This window comes from Micromys minutus, assembly GCF_963924665.1.
Source record: "Micromys minutus genome assembly, chromosome: 3".
Lineage (NCBI taxonomy): Eukaryota > Metazoa > Chordata > Mammalia > Rodentia > Muridae > Micromys > Micromys minutus.
Window position 1 is genome coordinate 59,419,538 of NC_137972.1, and position 14,674 is coordinate 59,434,211.

Below are 14,674 nucleotides of genomic sequence, written 5' to 3' on the forward strand. Positions count from 1 at the left end.
GAGAACACATTGAGTCTCCAGACATTGGGATCTGGATAGTGAGCACACTGAGCCCCCAGACATTGGGATCTGGATAGTGAGCACACTGAGCCCCCAGACATTGGGATCTAGGTAGAGAACACATTGAGTCTCCAGACTGATGTGGAGTGTGCTGTCAATACTTCTGACCCAGACACCTGAGCTCTTTGCTCTGTATTTAGTCCACAGTTCTCACAGCAGTATTGTTTTTCCAGTGTAAAAGTTTTACACTTTTGTTAACTTTATCCCAGAGCATTTTCTTATATAAAATATTGTTTAGGCTTGTTTTTAGTAATTGTTAATATATAAACACAAGTTTTGGATATAGAACTATGCACAACCCTGCTACAAACCAGTAACACTTTGTACTGGCTGGTTTTGTGTCAACTTGACACAAGCTGGAGTTATCATAGAGAAAGGAGCCTCGGTTGAGGAAATGCCTCCATGAGATCCAGCTATAGGGCATTTTCTCAACTAGTGATCAAAGGGGGGAGGGCCCAGTCCATTGTGGGGGTGCCATCCCTGGGCTGGTAGACCTGGGTTCTATAAGAAAGCAGGCTGAGCAAGCCATGGGAAGCAAGCCAGTAAGCAACATCCCTCCATGGCCTCTGCATCAGCTCCTGCTTCCTGACCTGCTAGAGTTCCAGTCCTGACTTCCTTTGGTGATGAACAGCAATGTGGAAGTGTAAGCTGAATAAACCCTTGCCTCCCCAAATTGCTTCTTAGTCATAATATTTTGTGCAAGAATAGAAACCCTAAGACACACTTGAACAGTACATATACTTGAACTGAAAGGATCTATAGCTGAAAGGGGATAACATCTGAAATGTAAATAAAATGCAAAATGTAAATATCCAATTAAAAAGAATATATACATATATATTTTTAATGGTAATAACTGGGCAGTGGTGGTGTACACCTCTACTCCCAGTGCTTGGAAAGTAAAGACAGGCAAATCTCTGAGTTCGAGGCCAGCCTGGTTTACAGTGTCTTAAGACAGCCAGGCCTATTACACAGAAAATCCCTACCTTAAAAAAATGAAAAACCAAAAAAAAAAAAAAAAAAAAAAATTACAACAAAAAACAAACATAGAAACAAAGAAATGTAATTAAAAAAAATAAGAAAACAAAATGAGGCGGAATGACCTGTCTAGAAACAAACAAACAAAAAAAGAGCTCACTAAGTTTGAGTTACATGAAATTTCAGACAGAAAATTCAAAAAGTATAATTATAAGAATACTTAATGAAATTAAAGATGATATGAATGAACTTTGAAATGAAGTTAAAAATAATAAAACAAAATAACTGAATGAAATAAGAAAGACAATATGGGCCAGGCCCTAGTGTCACATGCCTCTAATCCCAACATTCAGGAGGCAGAGACAAGTAGACCAGTGTATTCGTCAGGGTTCTCTAGAGCCACAGAACTTTATGGGTAGTCTCTATATAGTAAGGGAATTTGTAGTCTGTGGTCCAGCTCCCCAACAATGGTCAGCAGCACCTGTGAGTGGAAGTCCAAGGATCTGGCAGATGTTTGGTCCCACAAGGCAAGCAGGCTAAGAGAGAGCCTTCCTTCTTCCAGTGTCCTTATGTAGGTCTCCAGCAGAAGGTGTGTCCCGGGTTAAAACTGCACCACCACACCTGGATCTAGGACTTGCTTTGTTCCAGATGACCTTGAACTCATGCATCTCCTCCCCTTAGAGTCCTGGGATTCATAGCCACTATGCCTAAAGATCAGCATCACAGGCGAGCCTCCCAATTCTGAATTGTGGTTCATTCCAGTTATAGTCAAGTTGACAACCAGGAATAGATACTACCATCCACCCCTTGTCAACTTGACACAAATAATATCTCATGTCCACATGAAATAATAACAGGGTCATGAATATGCCTAGCATGATATAACTATTCCTCGTACAATCACAAATACCTTTTTAAATTACAATGGGGCAAAATCCCTTGGGTACATTCTTTTAGTATCTCAACTTAAATACCAATTGATGTTACAAATGTGTTCTATCTACCCATCTGTATTCCCTTTGCCCTCTGCAAGCACCTCAGCAAGTCTTGTCTCTCTTCCTGGAGGAGTGACCCATACCTTTATTCCTGATGGTTCTGTGTTCTTTTTTGTCATCCTGCTTGGATCAGGCTGTTGTAGTTTCCCATTGACTTTAATCGTAGGACTTGGTAGTACTAAGAGATGTCCTAAGGGATCTCATGCACTCCAGGCATAATCCTTCTTACCTCCACTATGGAGAGGCAATCCAATTTCCCATGGTAATCTGGAACTATCACCCCTCCTAACACTGTTATTCCCTTCTTAGCCTGTCGATTTAAGGGCATTAGAAGCCTAAAATGACCAGGAGGAAGTCTGAGCTTCCAGTTCAATGGAATGTTTGCTGTGGATCCTGGTAGGAGCACTTCGTCCTCTGGAACCAGAAAATTTTAGGCCAGCAGAACCTACAGTTGATGAAACAGGAGGAAAATTTTTCCTAGAGGGTCACTAGGAGTGATAGTGAGTGGAACTATTCCCTCTTCCACCCCTCTATTCCTGGACCCATGGATCCTGGCTATGGGAGAAACTGTACCATATATTGGACACTGATTCTGAAGAACTCTGCCCCATCCTCCATGCTGCTGCCGCCTAATTGGCACTTTAACTGCATCTTCAAAAGACCATTCCATCTTTCTATCAGACCAGATGCTTCAGGATGATGGGGAACATTATTAAAATTATTTCTATAACCTTATTAAGTTTTTCTCTCTGTTTCTGTTTTTTGTTTTGGTTTGTTTGTTCATTTGTTTGTTTTTGAGACAGGGTTTCATTGTGTAGCCCTGGCTGTTCTAGGACTTATTCTGTAAGTGGATAAGATGACCCATTCTCTGGACAACCAGCCTCTTTCCTCAGCCATTCTTGTCATTGTTCAATGGGCACATGAACAAAGTGGCTGTGGTGGCTGAGATGGAAGTCATGCTTGGGCTCAACAACATTCATCAAGGCTAACCTGGCTACAGCTGCTGCTGAATGCCAGATCTGCCAATAGCAGAGACCAACACTGAGCCCCAGATATGGCACCATTCCTTGAGGTGACCAGCCAGCAACCTGTGGAAGGTTGACTACAATGAACCTCTTCCGCTGCGGAAAGGACAACGTTTTGTTCTTACTGGAGTAGATACTTATTCTGGTTATGGATTTGCCTCTCCTGCATGTAAGGCTTCTGCCAAAACCACCATCCTGGACTACAGAATGCCTTATCCATCATCGTGGTATTCCACACAATATTGCTTTTGACCAAGGAACTCATTTCACACCCAGAGAAGTGTGACAGTGGGCCCACGATCAGGGAATCCACTTGTCTTTCTCTCCTATCTTGTGTTTGAGGGAAGAGTAGAGAAAGGTGGTGAAAAGAAAAAAGGGGGGGGAGATATAGAAATGATAGAATAAAGCAGTAGATCATTGAATTTACTTTTAGCCTAGAATGAATGTTTGAATAGTGATAAAAAAAATAAGATTATTTTTGTTACAACATTCTGCATATATGTTTCAAACTCTTGTTTAAGATATTGTACCCATGGAACTCATTTTAAAAAATGTAAAGTTCTAGTCCTTTAAAGCTACTATTGCAAACTGTATAGAATAACTAAGAAAAGCAAATTTTTAGTCAGTCAATCAAACTTGTGGTCATGATAGACACTAATTTAGTTAATTACAGAAACAAGCTTTATTTAGACTTCTGTAGATGTTTTCCAAGTTAAAAAAAACAGTAAAGAACTAGAAACAAGCGACAGTTGCCTATTCAGATATACTTTAGATAGCTAGATGGTCTTCAAATACTTCAGAGATGTACAGAATATAGCATTTAAGATATTTTATTAACCTAAGGCTTTTTATGACAGTGAGACCTGTCTGCCCCTGGCAGCATCCCCATTCTACTTCTAAGAAGATGATAGGCATCATAGAACCTCCATATGGAGTTTTCTTCTGTGTGGCAAAGCTGCCACCACGCAAAGGACTTGCCTTAACTGCTGGCACTCTGCTGTCCAAACTGTGGGCAGGCAGTACGAGAGGAAGTCAGTTGACCAACTCTGTAGAGCCAAGGTCACAAGTAAGTCTGTCAGATATTTTAAGCCAGAAGGCTGAAGATGGATGTCCCAATGTTGCAGAGGAGCCTTGGATGACTGTCCAGTCTGCCACCAGTCTTGTCATTTCTGTAGTTTTGGAAGCTGCTTGCTGTGCACTTCCTGTTTACCCAGCTAATATTTATCCATCTTAGGTCTCTGATGAGGTTAAAGATTAGTTAGTTATAGTTTCACACATAAGCTTAAGAGACTAGTTAGTTATAGTTTCACACATAAGCTTAAAAGACTAGTTAGTTATAGTCTCACACATAAGCTTAAGTTGGTTATGATTTAAGAAATTGTTTTAAGGTATAAGAAGATGCTGTTAGGTTGATAAATGCAAGTTTTGATAGAAAGTGATTTAGGTACAGAGCATTGAACTCACCAGCACAGGATAAATAATAGAGTGTTTTCTCCAAGGTTTCCAAATACCAATGGACTAGATGTTGTGAATGCAACCCTTACCTAATAGTTCTTTTTAAAAAGATTTATTTGTTTATTAAATATAAGTACACTGTAGCTGTCTTCAGACACACCAGAAGAGGGCATCAGATCTCATTACAGATGGTTGTTAGCCACCATGTGGTTGCTGGGAACTGAACTCAGGACCTCTGGAAGGGCAGTCAGTGCTTTTAACCACTGAGCCATTTCTTCAGTCCCCCAATAGTTCTTATAATTGCTCTTATTATATATAGTTTATTGATGTTAGAGAATGAGCCTTGTATTGACAATTCTCAGCAGTCATATGGCAGCTCACAGCTGTCTGAGACTCAAAATCAGTTCCAGGGGATTTAATACCCGCACACAGAAATACATGAAGGCAAAACACCAACACATAAAATTAAGATAAGTAATTTTGAAAAAAAAGGGAACATTTTATCCCATAGGGATTTTTTTTTTAAGACAGAAGGTAATCAACTCAAAATAGCTCTAGGAAGCCCCTGAAACTGACAAGAGTCACTAGGCCCTCCCTCCCAAACAAAAGCAATAAAGGTTATGGAGAGCCATTCGCAGACAAGCCTAACTGCAAAGAAAACTGAGAAGCAGAAACCAGCCCAGCTACCTGGCAGGGGTTTGGATCAACACTGTCACTTACAAATGACAATTCTCTGGCCTGTTGACATGCCTGCTGGCTGTGCTGTGCACAACAGGTTCCAGCTTTTGTGAGCTGTCACTCATGCTGGGGTGGGCTTTGCAGATAGAGCTATCTTTAAGTCATTTCTGCTCTAGTAGTAACCCATCACCCATGTTCCTGTAGGTAACCTCAATAAACCTCACTGGCTCACCAAGTTGGACTTTGGTGATATTGGTCCTTTGACCTGTATACGCTCCTTATCTGGGGGATGAGATGATGTATGCCGCATCTTTCCAGGAAAAGCCCATCACAGAACATTCGGCTAGTCTTCCCTGGATTTCTGTAGGCCATTCGTGTCAGACTATAAAGATTCTGGAGGAATAAATTGCCATTGCTAGTTTTTGTGTATACTGGTCCATCTTTACTTACTCAGAACATCCTCAGCTCCTCACACATAAGCGGCCTCTTGTCTATTAGTTTGATTTTGAACTATTGATACCATCCCGTAGACTCCTACATAGCTTATGTAAGAATTTCTGAAGCTGGGGTTCTGCTCAGCTAGGCAAAGGTGACAGGCTGTGTGACTGTCTTCCTTTTGCTTTCTGTTGCTCTAGTAACTCAAAGGCAACCTGGGGAGGAAACAGTTAACTTGTCTGTCATAGAATAGCCCATTGAGGGGAGTGAACCTGGAGTCAGGAACTGAACCAGAGACTGTACTGACTTGCTCCTCATGGCTTGCTCTGCTTGCTTTCTCACAGCACCAGGACCACTTGCCCAGGGGAGGAACCATCATAACAGCTGGGCCCTCCCCATCCATCAGTCATCAAGAAAATGCCCGCCATGGACTTGTCTACAGGCGATCTGAGAGAGGCACTTTCTCATTAAAGGTTCAGTCTTTCCAGATGACCCTAGCTTGTGTCAAGTTGACCAAAGAATAAATAACCAGGACCAAGACCTCTAAACCGAACATCTAGTCTGAGATTACAGACAATGGGTGGATACAGGGTACCTTAAGAGGTGACATTAAAGATGGCTGACACTTACAGGGCTGCCTTCTTTACACGGCCGGATTTGACAAAGCAGGTTCATTTGTTTTTTTAATAGCACAACGATTTATGCCCAGTTCTGCAGGATTGCAAGTAACTTTTTAAGACATTCTGATTACTTGCGGGTAATTATAGGGTTTGTGTCCATTTGCTAAATCACTGGTTATAATGAGGGAAAAAAAAACCTGCTACATTGACCTTCGTCTCTTGGAGAATTTAATCAAAGGTGGATCAGAAATAATAATAATATTTAACCTATCTAAACTATTCTATGTCTCAGGCATAGTTAGTTACCTCTTCTTCAGGCCCAGCCTGCTTCTTCCTTCGTGTCTTCTGAGCTTCTCCCCCTCAGAGACTCGCTCGACTCCTTTACAGTTGAGCCCACGGGGCTCCTTGTATACTGTTTCCCAGAATTCTCTCTCTTCCTGCCAGTGTCCCCTTTCCTATTTCCTGCCTCAGTTCATTCGTCATAGACATTTGTAGTGACAGGTGATACTTAGATTCTCTCTACAGCATGTAACAATATAATTCGAATTGCTTGTAGGATAATTAAATGCCAGTGTTTAAACTTAATCTCTGGGGTAGTTCCCATAGAAGTGGAAGACCATCATTAAGCCTGTGTTTTGTATTTTGTTGCACCAAGGAACCAACATGTTATATTTGTGTTATTGTTACGGTTTGGTTTTTGCTACTTTTCATTGTACTCTTGAAATGAAGATGTAGAGAAGATATAAGGATTACACATTTAAATAAGTTTAGCACCTTATAGTATATGATAAACCTGGTATGTGTCTGCTGTAAATACAATTGCACAAGTTTTATTTTTCTGACATTAAAAGTTACTTAAGGGGACTAGAGAGATGGCTCAGTGGTTAAGAGCACTGACTGCTCTTTCAGAGGTCCTGAGTTCAATTCTCAGTAACCACATGGTGGCTCACAACCATCTGTAGTGAGAGATGATGCCTTGTTCTGCTGTATCTGAAGACAGCAACAATGCATTTATACACATAAAATAAATAATAAAAAAGTTACTTAATAAGGATTTATTTGTTTAGTTGGGGAAAACAAACTGGTATGGGAGTTGGGCATGATGGTGAATGCCTGTATGTTCAGCACTTGGGAAATGGAGGCTAGCCTGGGTTACATTAGATACTGTCAGACCCCAACGACAAACAAAATGTCAAAATTCTTAGCAGTAAGGAGGGTCGTCTGGAGTGAAGAAGCTTAGAAAGTTTGGAACTGTTTTTCTCCCTAAGTTCAGCATTATGATTTATGTTACTTAACCTGCCCCTTGTTTTTTCTTGGCGTTGGTGGAGGGCAAATTCAAGTCAGGTTTTCTTTTGTTAGGCATTATGAGGAGTGTTTACCAGTTCTCAGAAAGATGGCAGCAGTTACTTCAGGGGCCAGAGAGGGTTCTTAGTTGGATCTGGAGCATACAGACGCTCCCCGCCAGCCTTGCTCCCACCATTCAACACATATGTGCGCCTCTTCTCTGTTGTGGTTGTACCTTCTGTGACTCCTGAAGTTCAATCAGAGGCAGGATAGAAGGGCAGTGAAAATCTGAAGAACGAGCAGAAGATAAGCTCATCATTCATGGATTTACTGAGGCTTCTCACCAACACTGAGAACAAGTTATAGTAAAATGAACCACCCCGTGGTTCTTGCAAAAAACCGAGATTGGATTCCCATAACCCATGTATTCGGCTCACGGGCTCACACCAGATTGCTGGGTGGGATGGGTGGGGTGGGGTGGGAGGGGGACCTTTGGGGGCACCAGGCACTCTTGCGGTGCAGACACACAAGCAAGCCAAACGTTCATATACAAAATAAAATGAACGACTCTTTTTGATGTTGTTTTAAGTATCTTTAGTGAAATCTCCAGCTCTGTATTGGCTAGTCCTGGAATTTAGCCTCAGCGGAGGTCCCCCAAATCACGGAAAACTCAGGAGGCTGGGGAGCCTGGCGGTATGGAGCTGAGTCTCCGTCCTCTCCCAGCCGGCCGGACGGGTGGAGCCCACCAAGCAAGCAAATCCCGGCTTCCTTTGCTGCGCTGATCTGAGCGGCAGGCGGGGCTACGACACCGGAGACTCCGGGACAGACTCAAGGGCCGACCGGGCCGGGCTGGAGGAGCCGGACCTTAGGCGGCCAGCGGGAGGAGGGAGGAGCGCGGGGAGGAAGAGGCCGAGCCGCGGAGCGCCGCCCCGGAGGAAGGGGAGGAGGCCGGGTGTTTCCTGGTGCATTCCCGACCCGCCCAAGTGACTCATTGGGGTAGGAAAGCTCCCCGGGCCCGCCCTGGACAACCGAAGGCGGCGCAGACCAGGTAAGCGCGGTCGCCTGGCCTCGGGGTCCTTGCTCCACTCGTAGTCCGGTGGGGCGAGCCTGCAGACGGCCTCGGCGCAGCCTCCGGAACCGCACGGCCTCCCGGGATTGCCTCCTGGGCTCTCGAGTCTCCCGAGTCTCCCGGTCTCTGCACCGCAGCTGCCGACTCCCGGACTCCCGGCCCAGCTCGGCGGCTCCAGAGCTCCCTCCCCGGAATCGCATTCCAGAGTCCCCGGGGCCATGGGCTCCCCAGTGTCGATTCCCTGTCCCCTCGGCGGTGCGCAGCCTGCACCCCGGTGGCCCGACCCCCGCGTCCCGAACCCCCAGACCCCCCGCCCGGACTGACCCTGGATCCTTGGATCCCAGAGGAGCCCAGATCTCGCGCTTCCGGCACGAGGTTTCGCTCCAAAGAGGAAGAGACAACGTTAGTGTTTGGTATTTTACTGTTGAAAAAAGTAAGGGGCGACGGATAGTTAATGTTGCACTAAAGTGGCAAAACAAACGCGCGTCCACCATGGTTCTGCTTCAGAGGAAAGGAAGGAGGGTATAGTGTAGGGGCGTCCGTTCTCAGATCCTTGGAGAGAGGCATTTTTGGGCTTTGTTAAGGAAACGGGATCGTTCAGAAGCTGTAGTGCGCCGCCGCACACTCAAACCGAATTTTGTACTTTAAGCCTTTAAGCATCTGCGTAATTTGCAACATTTTGTGAGTGTGAGAAAAGAAGGAAGAGATTTGCAACTGGGGATTGGTGAGGGGACAGGGCTGAAGGAAGCATCGGGCTATCCGTTGTTACATGGGACAGTACTAGGTGAGCCTAGAGATTTTGTTCTTGGTTGTCTGCTAACAGATCGCTTAGTTGAATTGTGTTTGAAGCACCACTGATACCGGGGTACTCCTGCAGGTACTGTTACTGAGATCAGTGCTTGCCAAGGTAGTGTGTTGCTCCTAGACCCCCGGCCAAGTTTCATTGGCTGGAAGTTGAAGCACAAGAAACTGGTGGTATGTCTGAATACCAGCGCTCCCCTAGTCCTGAGGATGCTAGTGGTTCCTAATAAAAAGCCTACAGGCACATAGCCTGAAAGAATTGATTCAGTTTTTAAATACATGTAAGCCACTGCAAACATGCCTCGTAAGAATTCAGTAGGGATGTTGTGGCGAATGTTTTTCTGTTGCCCCCTTCCCGGAACAGCATCTTCACTGTAACAGCATCTTCACCGGTTGGAGTAGTCTTGCTAGCCAGTTTGCTCCGGAGAGTCCCCTGTACCCACCTGGGAAGCACTGAGCTTCAGGGAGGTTGCCGTTGCCCATTGGCATTTCTGTGGGTTCTGGAGAGCTGAACTGCTGTACTCATATTTGTGTGACAGATGGTTACCCCCCCCCCCAGCCATCTCCCTGGCTTAAGCGTATTTTAAACTTTACATGTAGTAAAATTCATGCTTCAGAGTGTTGACTGCCCCTGTAATTAAGATGCAAAACTGGTTCCTAATCACCTCAAGATTTTCTTTCCTGTGTCCCTGGTAGCTAGCTCTTTCCTATCCTCTTGGCAACCACTGATCCTTTCCTAGTGCTTGCCTTTTGCTTTCTCCAGAAAGCCCCGTGGAAGCCTTGGAATCTGCATTTAAGATGGTTCTGTGCTCTCAGTAAAAAGTATGGGGGTGTTGGGGAGAGGTTGCTACATTTAAGGCCATCCAAGGTGTTCTTAACAGCCAAACACCATTAAGTGAAATGTGTATAGTAATATGTGTGATATTATCTGTGTTACAAAAATGCTACTCAAATATGTCTGTAAGAAGGAAAGCTAATGCTCTAAAAAGTAGAGCCTTGGAAAGATGGGGTGACACACAGTGGGTATAGGTGGCACGCAGTGGATATAGGTGGCACACAGTGGGTAGAGGTGGCACACAGTGGGTAGAGGTTGCACACAGTGGATATAGGTAGCACACAGTAGATATATATGGTGGCACACAGTGGGTATAGGTGGCACACAGTGGGTATAGATGGCACACAGTGGGTAGAGGTGGCACACAGTGGATATAGATGGCACACAGTGTATATAGATGGCACACTGTGTGTATAGGTGGCACACAGTGTGTATAGATGGCACACAGTGGGTAGAGGTGGCAGACAGGTCTGACAACCTGAATTACAAACCACAGTGGGAGAAGAGGACTAACTCTTGAAAATTGTCTTATGATGTTCACAAGGACACAGTGATTTGCGCCCAAATACATACCCCTCCCTCAACATACACCATACACAAATGATAAATAAGCACTTCCTTAAAAGGAAAAGAAATGTCATTCTGGATACAGTCTGGAAGAAAGACTAAGTGTTACTTCTCTCTTTTATCTTACCATTTCAAAAAAAAAAAGCTTTTTAATTATGTATTTGACTATTAAACGTGTATTTGCTGTGGCCTGCATGAATTTGTTTGTATGAACCACATTCATGCATTGGATCTCTTGGAATAGGAGTTAAAGGCTGGGAACTGAACCTAGGTCCTCTTGAAAAGCTCTTAATTGAAGAACCATCTCCACTCCCATTCCCCTTGAGACAGGGTTTCATTACCTGGTCCAGACAGCCTTGAATTCATGGTCCTTCTACATCAGCCTCAGCCTTTTTATGTGTAGGGAGGAGGGGAAGGAGCTTGAGACTGAGTGTCATGAACTCCTGATCCTCCACCTGAGTGCTGAGATTGGAGGTGTGAATACCACCCGCCCTTTTATTTATTACATATAAGTACACTGTAACTGTCTTCAGACACACCTGAAGAGGGCATCGGATTCCATTGCAGATGGTTGTGAGCCACCATGTGGTTGCTGGGATTTGAACTCAGGACCTCTGGAAGAGCAGTCAGTGCTCTTAACCACTGAGCCACCTCTCCAACCTCCATCCTTGCTCTCTATCTAAGCTTCATGAGTGCTGACATGACAGAAATAAGATACAACCTGGCCTGAAATCGTATTTTTAAAGGTGAGAAAATGTACAGCTTCCACCTCCGTAATTTTTTAAATAGTTCAGAACCGTATACAGCTGTGTGTGTGCCGAAAGTGATGTTCTGCTCTGACTTTAGCCTCTTCTGTTTGACTTTAGCTTCTCCTGTTCCAAGAGATCCAATGCATGAATGTGGTTCATAGAAACAAACTCATGCAGGCCACAGCAAATACAAGTTTAATAGTCAAATATATAATTAAGAAGCTTTTTTTTTTTTTTGAAATGGTAAGATAAAAGAGAGAAGAAGTAACACTTAGTTCTCTTCTGTAACACTGACTATTCCATGTCTTACATTTTCACTCACTGATGCCCAAATGGGTAACGATCCTGGATTCCTTAAACGTTTCTTTTTCTGTTTTTTTTTTTTTTTTTTTTTTGGATATTCTCCGAATTTTATCCCCTTTACCCCACCCCCACTCCTATCCCCTTTCCCCCACCCCATGCTTCCAACCACCCTCTCCCACCTCAGCCTTGGAATTCCCCTACACTAGGAGATCACTGGATCAAAGGCCTCTTCTCCCATTGATGCCAGACAATGCTATCCTCTGTTACATATGCACCTGGAGCCATGGGTCTCTCCATGTGTGCTCATTGGTTGGTGTTTTAGTCCCTGTGAGCTCTGGAGGGTTTGGTTGGTTGATAATGTTCTTCCCATGGGGATTGCAAACCCTTTCAGCTCCTTCAGTCCTTTCTCTAGCTCCTTCACTGGGGTCTCCGTGTTCAGTCTTGTGTTTACCTGCAAGCATCCGCAACTGTATCTGTATGACTCTGGCAGAGCCTCTAAGGAGGCATCCATATCAGGTTCCTGCCAGTAAGCACTTCTTGGCATCAGCAATAGTGCTTGGGTTTGGTGGCTGCATATGGGATGGGTCCCCAGGTGAGGCAGTCTCTGGATGATCTTCTCTTCAATCCCTGCTCCTCTATTTGTCCCTGTATTTCCTCACATGAGTGTTTTGTTCTCCCTTCTAAGAAGGACTGAGGCATCCACATTCTGGCCTTCCTTCTGTTTGAGCTTCATAATATCTATGAATTGTTTCTTGGTGTTCAGAGCTTTTTGGGCTAGTACCTGCTTATCAGTGGGTACATACCATGTGTGTTCTGTTGTGACTGTGTTACCGCACTCAGGATGATAGCTTCTTGTTCCATCCATTTGCCTAGGAATTTTATGAAGTCATTGTTTCTATCAGCTGAGTAGTAAGTACCTTAAGTGTTTCTGTACACAGCGAGTCCAATAATTCTTTCTGTTGATGTGTAATACAGTCATGTGTTGCTCAAACTGTAGTAATATATTCTAGTGTATATCTGTATAATTCCATCACTGCATCAGAGTTTAATTAGACAAATGAAAATAGGTACAGATGGGGGCTGGACAGATGACTCAGCAGTTAAGAGCACTGACTGCTCTTCCAGAGGTCCTGAGTTCAAATCCCAGCAACCACATGGTGGCTCACAACCATCTGTAATGAGATCTGATGTCCTCTTTTGGTGTGTCTGAAGACAGCTTATATACAAAAATAAATAAATGTTTATTTATTGTATGTACTTATATACATAAAACAAATAAATAAATATTTTTTAAAAAAAGAAAATAGGTACAGGTATTAATTACATCACACAGGTCTAGGAGTTCCGTGATCACTGACTAAAACATTGGTAAGCAGTTCACAACTGTAGTCTTTAGTGTGGGTATATTATAATGTATTTGATTGGTCTTCTGGGTATTTTTATGACGGTGCACCATGTGTGTACTTGCCGCCAGAAGACAACATTAGATCCTCTAGACAGGAGTTGTAGATGATTATGAGCTGCCATGTAGGGGCTCAGAATTGAACCTGGGTCCTTTGGAGCCAATGCTTTTAATCACCGAGCCATGTCTTCAGCGTCTGACATTCTGTTTTAACATTTTTCTTCACTCCAGTCGGTCTTAGGTCAGTACCCCTGAGTACCTGCTTGATCAAGTTCATTGTTGAAGGTGTCTCACTGTTGTATTGGTTGGAAGAGACGGCATGGCAAAGGCAACTCTTACCAAGGAAAACATTTAACTGGGGGCTTGCTTACATGTGTCAGAGGTTTAGTCCGTCATCATGGCTGGAACATTGTGGTAGGCGAGGCACTGGAGCATTAGCTGAGAGCTACATCTTGATCTAGGGTTGTGGGGGAGACAGAGAGAGGGAGATATTGGGTCTGGCATGGGCCTTCGAAATCTCAAATCAAAGCCCAGCTACAGTGACACATTTCCTCTAGCTCGGCCACAATTCCTAATCCCTAGAATACAGCAGTTCTTAGCCTGTAGGTTGAGATCCCTTTGGGCATCAGACAAGCCTTTCACAGGGTTGCCTAAGACCATTGGAAATATTTACATTATGATTCTTAGCAGTAGCAAAAATGACAGTTATGAAGTATAATAAAAATAGCTTTAAGGTTGGGGGGTCACTACAACAGGAGGAACTTTATTAAGGGTGGCCTTCTCAAATAGTGCCACTCCCAAATAGCTGAGCCTCTGGGGACCATTCTTATATTTTTGGTTGTGAGCCTAGCCTTTAACGGCTGAGCCATCTCTCCAGCCCTCTGGGGACCATTCTTATCCAAACCACCGCAGTTTCCGACCTTCTTATTACACCCAATGTTTTGGGCATCATTGTAAGCCAGTGCAGATCATGAACAGTCTCGGCTCTGTGGGCCTTGTTTAGGCGTTAGAGCCGCGTGGAAAACGAGTGGGTGTGACTCTCTGCCAGCAAAATTATTAATGTAAATGTCGTGGAGTTTGCCGATTTCTCAGTTCACGTGTTATTCGCGCAGCCCTGGGAATAGAGAGGCAGACGAAGGATGGACAGACGGATGGAGGCTGGACAGCTGAAGTAGGACTCCGAGAGTATAAGAAAGCCAGGGGTTAAGTTCAGTCATCAGACCCTTAAGTTTGCGAGTTTCAAAAGTAGAAGAAAAAAAAAGGTACTAAACACTGTCTTCCAAGTGTTAGCCCTCAGGCACCGGTTCTCAGTGTGACAGCAGGGTGCCTTCCTGACTTTAGCTATCGTCTCAGTCCCTCGTGCCCTCAGTATCTGTCTAAATCGTGTTTTTTAAATCTGCTTCACTTAGTAACTGCTA

General features: G+C 44.1%; 1 protein-coding gene across 1 annotated transcript in view; it reads left to right on the forward strand.

Moving 5' to 3' along the window:
* The first annotated feature begins 8,506 nt into the window (after positions 1–8,506).
* The window catches only part of CYFIP1 (cytoplasmic FMR1 interacting protein 1), an 87,261-nt gene continuing 81,093 nt past the window's right edge, over positions 8,507–14,674 (forward strand). The window contains exon 1 of the mRNA XM_080914257.1: positions 8,507–8,578. The gene's annotated coding sequence lies outside the window, so the exon portion shown is untranslated. The remainder of the gene's footprint in view (positions 8,579–14,674) is intronic.